A 14,393-nucleotide genomic window follows, 5' to 3' on the forward strand; every position below is an offset into this window, starting at 1 on the left:
TTGAAGGTGTGCATTTCCTGGGATAAGTTGGAATGTCCCAGGTTCTTTTTTCTCCAGATTTTAGACCCTGGAGCATGGCTTCAATCCTGTTTCTGTCTACTTTGGAGGCATGCATCATCTAAACACCTTCAAAGTGGTTTGAAACCACTTTATTTGGCTCATCTGTTTCACTGCTCAGTTAGTCTCAAAGGTGCTACAAAATTTCTTTACATATTGATCCACACTAACACAGTTATATCTCTGAATTCAAAAAGCATGTGGATATCTCTGGTCACCATGATCAATTCATCCAAGTACTCTATAGGCGCTACATCAGAAACATCGTTCTTCCCTTTTAAGGGAGAGTTCTAGACCTAATAATAAAAATATTTGCATTATTCACACACATGTGCAAGGAAGGAATTTTGTACCTTTTGTGTGCTATTGCTCCCCCAAAGAAAGTGAGATCAAGATGTTGATTTTTATAGACCTGGCTCCCACCTCCATGAAAACTGATAGCATAGAATATTATTAATGCAAGTTTCTAGTAGAATTAATTTTAAAACTGATTTTTTTTAAAGCCCAAAGCCCTCTCCTTAGCATGTCAAAGGAGTGTTGCTGTTTATCACAGCTGTTTATGAAAGGGTTTTGTTGAAATGTTTGCTCTCTACTCACCTTTGGCTTCAAACACCTACAGCTTTTTTGCATATCATAATTTCTAAGGTCAGCCAGAGGCTCCTTTCAAGTTACAGTAGGTGTTATTTCTGCTGAGTACAAAGAGCACTGGAGTCCAGAGAAAGCCCAGATATGTTCTGAATATAAGCTTAGTTAATGGGTTCATGCAATCATTTGCTCAGACGAGGGTCACAATCTATCTGGGCAGAGGTGAAAAATCAATTTTCAGAAGTGTCAGAGCTCCATTTGGGAGTCCAGAGGACCAGGTGAGATGCTTGTTGTCCATTCACGCAATTACTTTTTAGCTGCTCAGTACCACTTAACCTGTAGAGGAGCCTGGTCAGTCTAGCTGAGCATCCTGTTTCCCATGGTGGCCATTCAGGAGAATCTGGAAAGCCTCCAAGCAGAACATGAAAGCAACTGTCCTCCCCTGTGGTTGCCCCTCAGTAGCTGGCATTCGGAGCTGTGCTATCTCTGAACTTAAAGGCATCTCTCCCCCTCTGCTTGTTTTGCTTCCCTCTCTGTCCCTCCATCTACCTACTGTCTCCAGGCACTGTCTTTGGTGACTGTGGGAACCATTGCCTTGGAGCAAGTGGCTCTTCAAGCGAATTTACATGCCAGCCAGGCCACAGAACTGCCTAAGCATATCGTGTCTTGGCAGTGGAAATTCTCCTGCACCCTGAGGGAGGGAGCTTGGCATAGATTGATGTCCGTGTCTGCCACCCAGTCATACTGTTGACTGTTGGTATTTGCTATTCTAAATGAGGTCAGTATTGATGTGGATGTGGGTGCAATGAATGATCATGTGAGCTTATTTCCATGCTTCTTCCTGTGACTGTTTTGCGTTTCACTGCTCTCATTCTGAAACTTAAGCAATAGGGACCTTTGATTACGATTGAAATGTTTTATTGGTCTTTCATCCTTAGCATAGTGTTACTTTAAAAAAAGGTAAAGTTCATCACAACTTTGGGAACTGCCCAGTGTCACTGTGGTCTCAAATGTGTCACTGGTTTGTTGTTAGCTGCCCTCGAGTCGCTTCCGACTCATGGCGACCCTGTGGATGAGATGTCTCCAAGAATCTCTATCTTCTACTGCCTTGCCCAGATCCTGCAAGGTTTTGCCCATAATAACCCTCCTGATTAAGTCTGTCCATCTGGTTTGTGGTCTTCCTCTCTTTCTTCCACCCTCTACCTTTCCTAGCATTACTATTTCTCCTAGTGATCCGTGCCTTCTCATGATGTGCCCAAAGTATGATAGTCTCCACTTGATCATCTTTGCTTCCATGAAGAGCCCTGGTCTGATCTGTTTGAGAACCCATTTGTTTGTCTTCTTGACTGTCCATGGGATCATCCTAAGTCCTCTTCTTCAGCCCCACATTTCAAATGAGTTGATTTTCTTTCTGTCTGCTTCCTTCACTGTCCAGCTCTCACATCTGTACATGGTAATTGGGAATACAATGGCCTGAATGATTCTGACTTTAGTACTCAGTTGTATATCTTTGCTCTTCAGTATCTTTTCCAGTTCTTTCATAGCTGTCCTTCCCGTTCCTAGTCTTCTTCTTATTTCCTGACTGCAGTACCAATACATTTTACAAATGGTCCATCTTTGGAAAGGAAAATCTTCCACTTCATTTCATTGATAATGACTAATCTCTCCAAGTTAGTGAAATACCTAAGTTTGTGCAGAGTCCCCCAAAACAAGAAGAACTTAGGTTGTAATAAAGTCTGTTTTTCTGGTGGAGGTGGCCAAGTAGCGATGCAATCCCTTTACCTGTCAACTCAAAAGAAAGCCTCATTGAATTTAATGGGGTTTACTCCAGATAGGTGAAGTAAGAGTTGCTGCTTCATTGTAGAAGTGTAACTAACGTTGAGCATGTAACAGAATTGTTTATTTAATTATTTTTAAATATTAAGAATTCAGCTGAACTTCATTTCAATTTTGTTGTAAGCTGCTTTGAGTCCCATGTTGGAAGAAAGGTGGGATATAAATTCAGTAAATAAAAATGTACATCTATTGTTTAAAATATACTTGAAGAAAAGATAAAAGCCAATTTAATGAAAAAATAAGGCTGGTAAAATCTTCCTAAAGAAGCATTTTTTAAAATATTAGTTTAGTTGATCAGCCTTACATAATATTAACCAACATGGTATACAATCATGGGGACACTCTCCTGCCATTTGAGACTTTGATCTTGCTTCTCTGTGTTTCTTGTTTCGACTTACTTTGCAAGGCTGTGATACTATTCCTGATGCTTCAGGTGCCCAGAACCCGCCTGGCTATAAGACTGGACTCTCTGCTTCTCTATCCATTTCACAGTGGACCCTTGGTGCCTGCTGTGGGTTTGGTTCCATGGATACCAAAATCTGTGGATGCTGAAATCCCATTACACACAATGACATAGTAAAAATGTGCCCATTGGATAAAATCACAAAATCAAGATTTGCTTTTTGGAATTTATATATTTTTTGAATATTTTCAAGCTGTGATGGTTGAATCTGTAGATAAAGAATCTGTGGTACACAAGACTTACTTGGATAGGAGTGATGGAGGTCTTAGGAGCTGCTGATTTGTTTGTTTGTTTGTTTTGCAGCTGCTTTCATTGTGTTTTTGCATTTCCCTTCTTAGGTCTTCATATGAATTATTAGTGGGTATAGTTTACCCTTAAAACTATGAGTTTTAATTTTATAATTTCATTTATTAAATGTATATGTTGCCTTTCTGTCCAAAAACAACACACAAAGAGGCTGAATGTTCTTGACACCTTTTGTAGCTGATTTGTCAGTGAATTATCTTGAAGCAATGCTACATTTGAATGAGTAAACTTTTTGCTGTGATCTGAGCTACTGTGGGAAAGATATACTGTGGAAAAGGGGCAATCAGATTAGATGTGGATGATGGTGAGACCTCAAGGACATTACATTTCAGTGTAGTGAAAAGGATCTGGTGCAAGACCACCCCAAATCCACCATCAGGAGGTTGCTGTGGGAAGTAGAAATGTCTTTTTCTAAAGAGAGATCTCTGATTAGCAGAACCCTAGTGTTGCAAAAAAAATTTTTTTCCACATTAGGGTGCTGTAGGGGACATTTGAGGTTGGGGATGCAACTGGAAACAGTGTGTGGAGGGGAAGCCTGAAATTATCAGGCTTATCTGAGCATTACTATCCATAGTTTGTCACTGTCAGAAGGGTGTGAGTGTGGGTGGGGAGGAGGCGCTGAACCATTCCTCCTCATCCGTTGACTGACAGCTGAATGAAGCTTTAATGCAACCTCCAGGCAGATAATTTGCTATGGGGTGGGCTGGGGGAGAATGTGTACAAGGAAGATACTCTATCACAGCCTGCATATTGCTTACAGCTACTGACATTTTCACGAGGGCTTGTGGGGTGGGGCGAGGAGGAGGCGGGAGGGGGCAGATGGTATTTGCTCTGCATTGGCAGCGTATTGGGGACATGCGCTCAAGCTCCAAAGTGATGCTGTGATGACAATATGAGCTAAATGAGAAAACGTCAATGTTTGTGCTCTGCCATTACACAGAAGGAGTCATCTTTGACAAGTGTTGGTGTATAAGAGAGACTGCGTTGCCTGCTGCAGTATGGACAGGGAGATTCCTCCATTTCATGTCTCCCAACTGCAAATTCACTTGGTAACCTTTGGCCAGCCCTGGTTCTGTCAGGCTCAGCTCTCATATGTAGAAAGGGGATAAATAAATATCATTGCAAAGAAAAGCGAAATTACAAAGCGAATAATTTAGCCGAGTAGTTTGTTGGTTTCTTTTGGCATTGCTGTGCTACTGCTTCATTGTAATATATTTCATCTGGTCTGTTAGTTTTTATAATTGGTTAAAATATTTCGTTTGCAAGTCCTAGCCTGTATCATGGTTTCTGCATGCTTTTAGTTTGCATGCTGCAGCTTTAAACATTCTATCTCGGGTCCATATAATTCATTTATTTGTGTATGTTTCAAAGTACAGTACAGGATGAGGCTCCATTAACCAAAATGCTTGGGACCAGAAGTATTTAGGATTTCAGAGTTTTGGAGATTTTGAAATATTTTGTGTATCCATAATCCTGGAGATGAGACCCAAGTCTAAACATGACATGACATGATATTAATTTATGTTTCATATATACCTTATATATATAGCCTGAAGGTAATTTTCTATGCACAATATTTCTCTCAGCCACCCAAGTGGACAGTTTTGGACTTTGAAATATTTTAGCTTTCTGAATTCTGGATAAGGGAGATTCAACCTGTAATTGGTTTGAGATTAATTTCATACCACATACTTTAATAGAACTGTGGTAGATTTTGTGGTACTCTTCTTGGAAATTTCAAGTCAGTTTGTTCACTGTAAACCGGTAGTTTACAGTTCTGCATGATGGGGTGAGCTCCTGTCACCAGTCCCAGCTTCTGCCAACCTAGCAGTTTGAAAGCATGCGAATGCAAGTAGATAGATAGGTACCACTTCTCAGTGGGAAGGTAACAGCGTTTGGTGCAGTGATGCTGGTCACAATGACCACAGGACAATGCCGGCTCTTCGGCTTAGTAACGGAGATGAGCACTGCCCTCTGCAGTTGGTTACGACTAGACATTCATGTCAAGGGAAAACCTGTACCTTTACCTTTAGAATCATAGAATCATAGAGTTGGAAGAGACCGCAAGGACCATCCAGTCCAACTCCCTGCCATGCAGGAAATCCAGATCAAAGCATCCCCGACAGATGGCCATCCAGCCTCCGTTTGAAGTCCTCCAAGGAGGGAGACTCCACTACACTCCTAGGAAGTGTGTTCCACTGTCGAACAGCCCTTACTGTCAGGAAATTCCTCCTATTGTTGAGGTGGAATCTCTTTTCCTGCAGCTTGCATCCATTGCTCCGGGTCCTAGTCTCTGGAGCAACAGAAAACAAGCTTGCTCCCTCCTCAATATGACATCCCTTCAAATATTTAAACAGGGCTATCATATCACCTCTTAACCTTCTTTTCTCCAGGCTAAACATCCCCAGCTCCCTAAGGCATTCTTCATAGGGCATGGTTTCCAGACCTTTCACCATTTTAGTCACCCTCCATTGGACACGCTCCAGTTTCTCAATGTCCTTTTTGAATTGTGGCGCCCAGAACTGGACACAGTATTCCAGATGGGGCCTGACCAGAGCAGAATATAGTGGCACTATTACTTCCCTTGATCTAGACACTATACTTCTATTGATGCAGCCTAAAATCGCATTGGCCTTGTTAGCTGCCGCATCGCACTGTTGATTCATGTTCAACTTGTGGTCTACTTGGACTCCCAGATCCCTTTCACACGTAGTTTCATTCAGCCAGGTGTCCCCCATCCTATATCTGTGCATTTCATTTTTTCGCCCTAAGTGCAGTACCTTACATTTCTCCCTGTTGAAGTTCATTCTGTTAGCTGTGGCCCAGCTTTCTAGTCTATTCAGGTCATTTTGAATTTTGATCCTGTCCTCTTTACCTTTTTGAACAGGTGGTATTGTCACATACAGCAATATGCATGATAAAATATGAAATTTCAGGATTGGAGAAAACAATCCAGTTTTTTGTTCCAACTAGAGTAGCCTCACAGTAGTGGAACCTACATAAATGTTGACTCACTTATATATCCCCAATGATTTAACGTGTGTACTCTAGTTGGAACTAAGAACTGGATTTGGGCCATCATTAGCAGATTGTGTCTCCATAAATCATGGCATTCTTTTTCAAACTATCCCAGTAAACAGAGGGTAGAGGGTAGTAAACCAGTAATCTATGTTATAGCATTGCTTATGTTTTTGATTTTGGAGCACCCCCTCTTTAATGCAAAAGGTTATATAATAGAGCTTAAATTGAGGCATTGCTGGACTCTATAGTTATAGCTGTCATTGTCCACTGATGCCTTAAAGACTGATGAATGTGTGGAAGCCTCCTTCCTTGACTTGGTCTTCATACCTAAGTAACTCCTTCCCCATATATTTTAAGACATACCTGTAATGTGCTTGTGGACCTGAATTAAGAATGCTTGCAGCAGAATCTGTGAATCTGTTGTAGAGTATAGTTTGGGCGCCTACAAGTTATTGGTTTGATGTTTTTATTGCACTATAGCACCACCCATGTATGATATCCAGAGAAGCTACTGCAGCACAGCCCCCAATCCAAATGAAGTGACTTAAAGCATCAGTAGAGGCCTGGTTGGGTCTGCATAAATGTCTTGACTCCTCATTCTAAACAACTTGTCATTGGGAAAAGATGTTGGACAGATATACCTTACCAGTTTTTCAAGTTTTGAATACATACTACAGTGTCTAGCATTTCTGAGTTAATTCTCAAAAACATCTTCTGATCTTACTTGGCTGTCAGATCTGATATACTTGCTGAATTGGAGTAGATGATGGAGAATCTGGAATTTGGATCCTGCTAATGCATGAATTGGGACTATTCTTACACCATATTTTTTTAATTGTCTGCCCACATGCTAGGGCTGGAATATAGGGGTGGAATGGACTGGCATATACACGATGCACACCCCGAAGACACCTGGAATGCCAGCTTCATGCCATCTGGCTGCCCACATGTGGGCCAGCTTCCAGGTGCTCCGGTGGCATGGCGTTTAGATGCTGTACACACCGGAGCGCGTTAAAGCCGACTTCTGGCTGTGGCGGGGCCGAAAAGCCAGCTTTTTGCAGGCTCAAAAAGGAGTGACTGTTTGCCGCTTCTTTTTCAGCTGGCCAAAAGGTGAATTGGGCTACAGCATGCGGTTGCCATGGCCCCAATCTGGCTTTGTCAGGGGTGGCTTCAAGCCTCCTCTTCGGGGCAGTCTGTTTCACCCCATACTAACACAGCTATTCTGAAAATCTTAAGCCTTTTAGTTTCTTATGGATCAGCAATCAATGCATCAAAGAACTTGTTCTGTGCTGCACGTATTGCATCTGCAAAGTCTCGTCCAGCAGAGCTATTCAGGGTGGTTAGAGAGCTAACCCAACTGCCTCCCACCCCGAATGTATTACTAGAACCAACAACGGCCTGCTGCAACACATTCAATGACTTCTTTGCTGATAAGATCTCTCAGATAAGGGTCGATCTGGATGGCGGCATTACAACAGAGACTATGAGAGAGGTATCCAGTGACTCCGTGGAGTGTGTTAGACCGGATTGTTTTGAGCTTGTGAGTACCGATGAAGTGGACAAGATCCTTGGATGTGTAAGGAAAACGACCTGCCCTCTCGATCCCTGCCCGTCTTGGCTGACTGTTCAGGGAGGGAATGCTGTAACATCATTGCTTCAGACTATAATAAATGCATCCCTTAGAGAGGGGAAATTTCCATCAGCACTTAAACATGCAGTGGTTAAGCCACTCTTAAAGAAACCCTGTCTAGACCCCCGATAAGGAATAACTATATAGGCCAGTCTCTTTATTACCACTTTTGGGCAAGGTGATCAAGAGGACAGTCGCCTTCCAACTCCAGGCTGTCTTGGATGAAGCCGATTATCTGGACCCATTTCAATCTGGCTTTAGGGCGGGATACGGAGTTGAGACTGCCATGGTCGCCCTAGTCGATGATCTCCGTCTGGGCATCGACAGAGGAAATGTGACCCTGTTGGTGCTCTTGGACATTTCAGCAGCATTCGATACCATTGACCATGGCATCCTCTGGAACGCCTGAGGGGGTTAGGTATTGGGGGCACTGCGCTCCAGTGGTTCCGTTCCTACCTCTCGGGCAGATTCCAGATGGTGATGCTGGGGGACAGTTGTTCTCGTAAAAGAGAACTGACATCTGGCGTCCCTCAGGGCGCCATTCTGTCCCCCATGCTTTTTAACATTTACACGAAGCCGCTGGGAGAGATCATCTGGAGACATGGGGCCCGGTGTTATCGATATGCTGATAACACCCAAATCCACTTCTCTATGTCTCCGACTGTTGCAGTGACTGAGGATGGCATCTCTCCTCTGAATGCCTGCCTTGAGCCAGTAATGGGCTGGATGAGGGAAAACAAACTCAAGCTCAAGAAAACGGAGGTGGTCGTCATAGGTGCCCCTGGTCTGGGGAAGGAGATTTCCCAACCCATCCTTGACGGGGTCACACTTCCCCTGAAGAATGAAGTTTGCAGTTGACATCTCAGGTGGAGGCGATAGCCAGAAGTGCATGGTGTCAACTTCGGCTGATACGCCAACTGCGTCCCTACCTGGCTCAGGGGGACCTTGAAACAGTAGTACATGCACTGGTAACCTCTCGTTTAGATTTCTGTAATGTGCTCTACATGGGGCTACCTTTGTACCAATTTGAAAGCGCCAATTGATTCAGAATGTTGCAGCCAGACTGATCACCAGGACACCAAGATCAGAGCGTATTACACCGGTGTTGAAATCTCTACATTGGCTGCTGATTAGCTTCCAGGCGCAATAAGTGTTGGTTCTTACCTATAAAGCCCTGCATGGCCTGGGCCTGAGTTATTTAAGGGTATGCCTCTCCCTACATAATCCGCCCCGCACTCTCGGGTCATCTCTCAGGACATCTGGCACAAAAATATTAGAACACCCCAAAACCTGGTTGAAAACCACCTCTTGTAAAATGTTTTCTGCGATGGCCCCTAGACTTTGGAACAACCTACTGGAAGAGATCTGTCTTATACCTTCTTTGGAAGCCTTCAAGAGGGCATTGAAGACGGATCTCTTCCAGTGGGCCTATCCAATGGGTCTCCTCTAATCTGATTTTGAACATCTAAATATGATGACTCGATTCTTACGACTGTGAGCAATACTGTAACAACTCTTCCCCCTTTTTATTTTTGATTGATGTATTTTGTATGTATTTTATGATGTTTTTACTGTTGTAATCCCGCTTCAATCCAAAGGGAGAAGCAGGAGATATAAATAAATTATTATTATTATTATTATTATTATTATTATTATTATTATTATTGAGAATGAATACATACACATGCACACGCACACACATGTATATATGAAGTGAAATGATGTTATACTTCAGTGGAATATAAAGATTGATTAGAAAATTGCTTTCAGTCTGTGATGCTAAACATATAGGCTGCACTCTTCTAAAAGTATTTATAACCTCAGATAAACTTGCAAGTATTTTAAAAATTTGTGTCTATTTCATTCTACATTTAGCTTTCCTGGTACTAGTGGTGGAAGTTATTTTTTTGTTTTGAGTAGCCATTGTTTTTGAGGAACAATCCAAATCCTAAATGAATTTGCCTTCCTCTTCAGCTCATCCTAAAATCACTTTGGAGTTATTTGCTGACATATTGTGCTAAAATACATCACATGTGGTAGCATCAATCAGTGTATGGATAGTAATGCTGTTTGAAGTAATGGATGCAACTGAATGTGGGGTGTCACATCGTGATACATCAAGTGCATGAACAAATTGCTAGAGCTATTTTAAGCTCCCACCGTGCCCTTTGTCACTGTCAATTTTAATAAGTAAATATAATTTCTTCCAAGTATAACTTGAAGCTATATTGTTATTCACAAAGCTAAAGGAAAAGGAATGGGGGGCACCTGCTGAGTTTTGCTTTTTGGTGACACACAGGTTTTCTTATCTGTTCCATATGTCAATCTCCTGGCATGTGCTGTTCAACCCTAAAACCATGATAGCAGGAAATATGACTGCTATCAGGGATCTGAAGAGCTTGGGTTCACTGGTAATGGTTTGTTGTTTATTATTAACTGCCCTCAAGTCAATCTTGACCCTTGGTGACCCTATGGATGAGAGATCTCCAAGACTCCCTGCCCTCCACTGTTCTGCTTAGTTCCTAGAAAGTCATATATGTGACCTCCTTAATAGAGTTGATCCATCTAACATGTGGCCTTCCTCTCTTTCTGCTTCCCCCTACCTTTCCTAGCATTATTTTTCCCAGTGAGTCAGGCCTTCCGTTGATGTGTCTGAAATACAACAGCCTTTGTTGTTTGTGGGTTTTTTGGGCTATGAGGCCATGTTCTAGAAGAGTTTATTCCTGACATTCAGGAATAAATTCTTCTAGACTCTTCGAGAACATGGCCTCATAGCTAGGGTTGCCATAATTCTGGACCTCCAAACTGGGACAAATGTAGGACAAAAGTAGGACAACATTTTCAAATGTAGGACACATTTTTTTTTTAAAATGGAGGACACGCAAAAATTGATGATTTTTAAAAAAATGTTAATATAAATGCATGTTTCTTAGGCATGATCAAAATGGAGGACATTTTGGCATTGTTCCTAGACAGATGCCAGAAATGGACTTCCCTTTCTGGCTAACCTCCCCCCCCCCCCCCCATTCCAAACAGCATATTTGGGCATTGAAGAGGAGGAAGAGTGGAAAAGGCAGAGGAGGAGGAAGAGGAGAAGAAGAAGAGGAGGAGGAAGAAGGGGAGGAAGAGGAGGAGGAGAAGAAGAGATGGAGAAGAAGAGGAGGAGAAAGAAGATGAAGAAGAGGAGGAAAGGGAGGAAGAAGGAAGAGGAAGAAGGGGAGAAGGGGAGGAAGAGGAGGAGGAGGAGAAGAAGAGATGGAGAAGAAGAGGAGGAGGAAGAAGATGAAGAAGAGGAGGAAAAGGAGGAAGAAGGAAGAGGAAGAAGGGAGGAAGAAGGGGAGGAAGAGGAGGAGGAGAAGAAGAGATGGAGAAGAAGAGGGGGAGGAAGAAGATGAAGAAGAGGAGGAAAAGGAGGAAGAAGGAAGAGGAAGAAGGGGAGGAAGAAGAGGAGGAGGAGGAGGAGGAGGAGAGGAGGAAGAAGAAGAGGAGGAAAAAGATGAAGAAGAAGGGGAGGAAGAGGAGGAGAAAGAAGAAGAAGAGGAGGAGGAAGAAGGGGAGGAAGAAAAGGAGGCAGAAGAAGAGGAGGAGGAGGAGAAAGAGGAAAGGCTCTTTCCCCTGCCTGGCTGCCTCCGTCGCCAACGGAGGAAGCCAGGCAAGGGAATGGGGCCTCGCTGAAGCCAAGCCCCAAACCCCTGCCTGGCTGCCTCCGTCGCCGTTTTGCCCCCACCCCCGGGATTCCGCCCCCCAGAGACGGAGGCAGCCAGGCAGAGGTTTGGGGCTTGGCTTCAGCCGTCCTCCAAGCCCCAGCCAAGCCTGCAGGACTCGCTGGGGGGGGGGAGTCCCGGGGGCGGGGCCAAACCGGGGCGGGACCGTGCGGACCCGCCCCAAATCGGGAAAGTCCCGCCCCCAGGCGGGATATGGGAAGCCTAACCACAGGCAAAGGAACAGGAGCCCTGTCTCTTATTTCATACCACAGCCCCCAGCCATCTAACCTTTTTGGTGTCATCTAGCATTAGGTACATGGTGAATATTTTGGTTTTTAGATCCCTGCTTTCTCCTGCTCTCTCGGGCATCCACTGGTAGGTGATATTCTTTCAAAGTCATAGGAAAAGAGGCATTTTTCATCTTAGGGTTGGATTTGATGGTGCCTGAGTCCATTCTAGCCTTTCACTTTTACGAAAGAGCTCAACAGGCTAAGCTTGAACCATTAGTGTCACTTTCCACGTATTATCAATAATGATTACTTTGTTAGAACCTTGTTATTTATAGCTAATAGGCTTTTAAAATACCTGCTTTCAATTATGCCTCTGTGAAATACAATTCACTTCAGCATTTTATTTCAAAGCCAATTTATTGTGCTGTTGTTACACACAAGTCTAAAAAAAAGCATAGCACTCCATTAATTTCCTTTAAACAGCCGTCCTTAAACCAGAGATCTTCAGAAGATTTATTGCAAAATCCCTAACAGCTCCCAGATATGTTAAGTCCCATCAGCTTTCATGAGACCACACCACTTAATCCACATGCAATGTGCAAGAACCTTTACAAGAAATCGGACCACCCAGAAAGAGCATAGCATATGCAGGGGCTTCCAGTTCTCTCCAACTGTGGAACTATGGAACTCCCTGCCAAGGGAAGTCAGAGTGACTTCATCCCTTTTCTGGAAGGCAGTTTAGGACCATGCTGTTTTGCACGCCCTTTGATTCTTAAAATGATGGGGAAGTGTCCTGCCTGTTTTACCTGTCTGTGGCTCTGGATTACTTTTAGGGAGTGTTTTATCTTGTTATTTTTAAAAATATCTTACTCATGTATGCAATGTTTTTACCCATTGTACACTATCTTGGAGGACCTGGGCAGGGAGTAGAGGTGGTATATGGAAGCTTTATATAAATAATAATAAATGACATACTCCAACTCATACAATATGTCAAGTAATCAGTTTTGTTTTCTGAGGTCCAAAACACACTGCAGAAATAATCTAGTTTGAGATTGCTTTAACTGCCCTAGCTCAATGCTAGGAAATTCTGGGAAATGCCATTTAGTGAGACATAGCCTTCTCTGTCAGAGAGCTCTGGGACCACAATAAACTACAGTTTCCAGGATTCCCTAGCACTGAGCCAGGGCAGTTAAAGCAGTCTCAAACTGGATTATTTCTACAGTGTGTTTTGGACCTGAGTTTCTAGCTGCTGAACCTTCCCTCAAAGTTTGGATTTAAGCCCAAAATGCCAATCGTGAGCTATCAGTTTTTCTGGATTTCTGAAAGTGAGGTCTAACAGAATGCAAGAACCTGGAAAGTGCTGTGCTTTAGGCTCTCCCGTTGGTCAAGTGGATCCCTTTTGGTTGCTATGGTATAAAAATAAGAAACAAAAAAAACTAGAAACACCCAATAGATCTGATGTAGTTTCAGGATACTGAAAAGAGAGATGATTTTATTACTGAAAGTAGCCCAATGCTTTTCGGATTCAAAATATTTTCACGGCCTTCTTCAGGGGATTACAACTTTAAAATCAGCTTGCAGGGAGTCTTAAAAGGCAGTCTCCAGAGCATTTGCCTGGCAACTGATCACTCTTTTTAGAATTCCTGCAAGTTGATTTTTAAGTGGCAATCCCCTGAAGACGGCTATAAAAATATTTCCAAGCCCAAAGGCATTGGGTTATTTTCAATAATAAACCATCTCTTTTCAACAACCTGAGACATGGTATAAAACTAACCTTCCCCCCTGTCTGCTTGCCTCACACAGAATCATAGAGTTGGAAGGGACCTCATGGGCCACCAGGTCCAATCCCTTGCTCAATGGAGAATCTCCAGCTAAAGCAGTGGTTCCCAGCCTGTGGGTCGGGACCCCTTTGGGGGTCGAATGATCCTTTCATGGGGGTCGCCTGAGAGCATTGGAAAACACCTATTTAATTACAGTTAATAAAGCAGCAATGAAAATAATTTCATGGGTTTGGGTCACCACAACATGAGGAACTGTATTAAAAGGTCATGGCACTAGGAAGGTTGGGAACCACTGAGCTAAAGTATCTGCAGCAGGAAGCTGTCCAGACACTTTTTCAAGATGTCCAAAGGAGACCCCACCACCTCTCTAAGTAAATCTGTGATTCTAATTAGTTCCATTACCAAACCAAATGCTTTAAGCTGCTCTTCCAGCAGCCCTAGTTTCTGTTTTGTCTTGTATTATTCCCAAAGAGTCATTCTTGACTGTATATATTCCTTTGTTCCCAGTCCCTTAAAAATATATCAGTCTCCACACTTTGGCAGTGTGAGTGTATTGTTCTAGAAACTGCCTTTGTACTGAATCTAATCCTAATATTTTAGCAAATAGCAAGAGCAAGAGCACATACATTTCTATACCGCTCATCACTGCACTTAAGCACTCCATAAGCAGTTTACAATGTGTAAGCCAATTGCCTCCAGCAAGCTGAGTACTCATTTTACCAACCTACGAAAGAATGGAAGGCTGAGTCGGCCTTCGAGCCCTTCAGGATAAAACTC

At 43.0% G+C, this 14,393-nt stretch overlaps 1 protein-coding gene across 5 annotated transcripts in view; it reads left to right on the forward strand.

The window, feature by feature from the left end:
• MSRA (methionine sulfoxide reductase A) overlaps positions 1–14,393 on the forward strand; it is a 305,188-nt gene that overhangs the window by 80,959 nt on the left and 209,836 nt on the right. The window contains exon 1 of one of the 5 annotated variants that reach the window (XM_089528793.1): positions 4,230–4,296. The exons of the other annotated variants lie outside the window; for them this stretch is intronic. The gene's annotated coding sequence lies outside the window, so the exon portion shown is untranslated. Of the gene's footprint in view, positions 1–4,229; positions 4,297–14,393 lie in introns of those variants that run through there. 5 annotated transcript variants of the gene reach the window in all.

This window comes from Sceloporus occidentalis, unplaced genomic scaffold (assembly GCF_023333645.1).
Source record: "Sceloporus occidentalis isolate IW3139 unplaced genomic scaffold, rSceOcc1.0.p SCAF_6, whole genome shotgun sequence".
Lineage (NCBI taxonomy): Eukaryota > Metazoa > Chordata > Lepidosauria > Squamata > Phrynosomatidae > Sceloporus > Sceloporus occidentalis.